Genomic DNA, 4,005 nt, shown 5'->3' with positions numbered 1-4,005 from the left:
GTGGCCGGGGTGGGGTAGGGGTAGGGCCGGGTGTCCATGAGCAAGGTGTGTGGGTTTCGAGTGGCTTCAGGCGGCCTGCTGGGGCTGACGCCTGGGTGGCTGCCGCTGCCGTTCCTGCTGCAGGATGGCGATGTTGGGTGCAGAAGGGTGAGGGCGCCTACAGCAGGAGGAGGTGCAGCTTTCCGCTGGGTTTGTCTTCTCACTAGACTATGAGCTCCTTTAAAGAAGGAATCATCTTTGTATCCCCAGTTACAGTTCTTGATACATAGTTTCAGCTGAATTTTGAGACATGGCCACTGCTTCACCAAGGTCTGCTACTAGTAACATATTGGAAGTTTACGGCTACGGGTAACTGTTTCTAATGCCAAACTGAAAAGAAAAAAGAATTGGGTTTGGGACAGCAATATATACAGAAGTAGCCGCAGATGGAGAAATTAAGAAAACAGCAAAATCCAGTAGTTCTTCTAATCCAAAATGGGATGAACAGCTAACTGTACATGTGACCCCACAAACTACTTTGGAATTTCGAGTTTGGAGTCATCACACTTTAAAAGCAGATGCTATGTTAGGAAGAGCAGCAGTAGATTTGAAACAAGCTCTGTTAATACATAATAGAAAATTGGAAAGAGTGAAAGAACAATTAAAGCTTTTCTTAGAAAACAAGAACTGTGCAGTGCAAATGGGTGACTTGACAGTAGTGCTTAATGGATTGGTGGTTGAGCAAGAAATTCTAGCAAACTGCAACTCGTCTCCAACCATAGAAACACAGAAAAATGGTGATGATGTGCACGAAAATGGAGAGCCTTCAGCAAGGACAGCTACCAGGTTGACTGGTGAAAGTGCTAATGGAATGAATAATCATGTACATGCAAACACTAATTCAGAACGCAAGCTGTTTGTATAAAGTTAATAGAGACAACACACCTTCATTTCTGTCTCAGGTTGCTTCCAGACCCAAAAATACACCAGCTCCAAAACCACTCGCATTTGAGCCTGCCAATGACACTGTTAATGGAGAATCATCTTCATCTGTACCAACTGATAATATATCTGCCACAGGGATTGCAGTAGTATCTGAAGAAACCACCTTGTCTTCAAATTACACTGGTACTACTGTTGAAGAGCCTTCTGTTCAAGAAATACCGACTTCCTCAGAAAACCATGAATGTATTCCTTCTACCAGTGTATCATTGGAATCTGAAACTAGAAGTACATTAGACCCTGCCACCTCTAATTGTGTAAATGGTTCTGCTTTTGAAGCTGCCAAAATAAGACAGTCAGATGGGTGTGTGGAACCTATACAGCAACAGTCTGGAAATACCAACATAGAAACTCTGCCATCGGGGTGAGAACAGAGAAAAGATCCTCATGGTAGAACATTTTATGTGGATCATAACAGCCGAACAACCACACGGGAGAGGCCACAGTCTTTACCTCCAAGTTGGGAGAGAAGGGTTGATGATCGTGGAAGAGTTTACTATGTGAATCATAGCACTGGAACAACAACATGGCAGTGGCCGACCATGGAGTCTGTTCGAAACATTGAACAGTGGCAGTCAGCGGAACCAATTGCAGAGAGCTATGCAACAGTTCAACTAACGATACCTTTACTCAGCTTCAATGTTAGGTGCAGTAAACGACCCATATGGGCCTTTGCCACCAGCCTGGGAAAAAAGAGTAGATTCTACAGACAGGGTTTACTTTGTGAATCATAACACAAAAAAACTCAGTGGGAAGATCCAAGAACTTCAAGGCCTACAAAATGAAGAACCACTGCCAGAAGGCTGGGAAATCTGATATACTCCAGAAGGAGTTAGGTACTTTGTTGACCATAACACAAGAACAACAACATTCAAAGATCCTAGAAATGGGAAGTTGTCTGTAACTAAAGGTGGTCCATAGATCGCTTACGAACGCAGTTTTAGGTGGAAACTTGCTCACTTCTGTTATTTGTGCCAATCTAATGCACTACCCATTCATGTGAAGACCAATGTGTCCAGGTAGACATTATTGAAGATTCCTTCCAACAGTTTATGGTATTAAAACCCTATGACTTAAGGAAGTGATAATACGTAACATTTGAAGGAGAAGGACTTGATTATGGTGGTTTAGCAAGAGAATGTTTGGTGGTTTTTTTTTGCTTTCACATGAAGTTTTGAACCCAATGTCTTGTTTATTTGAGTAGACTGGCAAGAACAACTGCTGCCTGCAGATCAATCCAGCATCAACCATCAATCCTGATCACCTTTCATACTTCTGTTTTATTGGTCGCTTTATCGCTATGGCACTTTTTCATGGAAAATTTATTGATACTGGTTTCTCTTTACCATTCTACAAGTGTATGCTAAGTAAAAAGCTTACTACTAAGGATTTGGAATCTATCAATACTGAATTTTATAATTCCCTTATTTGGATAAGAGACAATAACATTGAAGAATGTGGCTTAGAAATGTACTTTTCTGTCAACATGGAGATTTTGGGAAAAGTGACTTCACATGACTTGAAGTTGGAAGATTCTAATATCCTAGTGATTGAGGAAAACAAAGATGAATATATTGGTCTAATGACAGAATGGCGTTTTTGTCATGAAGTACAAGAACAGACCACAGCTTTTCTTGATGGTTTTAATGAAGTTGTTCCCCTTCAATGGCTGCAGTACTTAGATGAAAAAGAATTGGAGGTTATGTTGTGTAGCATGCAGAAGGTTGACTTGACAGATTGGCAAATAAATACTGTTTATTGACATTATACAAGAAATAGCAAGCAAATCATTTGGTTTTGGCAGTTTGTGAAAGAGACAGACGATGAAATACGAATGTGACTTTTGCAGTTTGTCACTGGAACCTTCCATTTACGGCTAGGAGGATTTGTTGAATTCATGAGAAGTAATGGGCCTCAAAAGTTTTGCACTGAAAAAGTTGGCAAAGGTACCTGGTTACCAAGAAGCCACACATGTTTTAATTGCTTGGATCTACCACCATATAAAAGCTATGAACAACTAAAGGAAAAAACCTCTTTTTGCAATAGACGAGACAGAGGGATTTGGACAAGAATGAATGTGGCTTCTTGTCTTGGAAGAGCTCTTGCATTTAAATACCCCAGACAAGAAAAATTCTATAAACCTTGTATATAAGCTGTTCACTCTGTACAGTGAATTTTCTGAACCTCTCAAAGTGTAAATATTTTCTGTACTTTCACAGAAATATACAAAAGAAATCATCTTTTTCTACTTTATTTATTGTTTCCTTGAAATAACTGGCCAGGAAAAAGACCATCTTTAAATTTTGAAGCAAGCAAGACTTTATTAAAAATTAATTATATATGAGCATATGATAGTGGCTCTAGTTTTATAGAGCCACAAGTGTATTAAACATGACAGCCATTCATTCAAATAGATCTGGATTTGCTTTACCTTGTTTCTAGTATCCAAGGAAAAGTGCAAATTGCTCCATGTTGTTTTCCCTTATGCAACATCTCCTAGGGGTGTTTAGTTGCATGGCTGTTCAGGAAGGTATTAAGGGCTTAGGCAAAATCTTACTTTGAAATATATTAAGAAATGCTGCTGGCTTTTCTGGACAGGTGCTTGAACCTGTTGATATGTTTTAAATAAACACAGTAGTTGAAAAGTTTTCCTCTTTGCTACATCAGTAATACAGGCAAAGTAATGAATGAAACCATAACTTACATAAAAGTCATATGTTAGAACTGATACCATTTAGTTTATTGTAGAGATTAGAAATAATGCATTGAGCAACATAGAGGTTTGTTTACATGTTTCTTTGGGATTCTAGGTATTTGTGGAATTAAAAAGAATCAGACACTTTTATACTCTTGTTTTTAAATCTGTGGTGTTCTTCAAATTTAACTCCTAATAAAATGATGCAATTTGATACTGAGGAACATATAAAAGGAAATGTGAATCTTTGCTGCTTCTGTTTGTGTTCCAAATTTCAGTTTATAAAATCAGATGGATTGAAGAGTTACTTAAGCATTTAAACACTCAAA

General features: G+C 38.8%; 1 pseudogene; it reads left to right on the top strand.

Annotated features, from left to right (window-relative positions):
• The first annotated feature begins 289 nt into the window (after window positions 1-289).
• On the top strand, window positions 290-3,056 carry LOC102837818 (annotated as a pseudogene).
• The last annotated feature ends 949 nt before the right edge of the window (window positions 3,057-4,005 follow it).

Source organism: Chrysochloris asiatica, unplaced genomic scaffold, assembly GCF_000296735.1.
Source record: "Chrysochloris asiatica unplaced genomic scaffold, ChrAsi1.0 scaffold00411, whole genome shotgun sequence".
Lineage (NCBI taxonomy): Eukaryota > Metazoa > Chordata > Mammalia > Afrosoricida > Chrysochloridae > Chrysochloris > Chrysochloris asiatica.
This window is presented reverse-complemented; position numbering and strand designations above follow the sequence as displayed.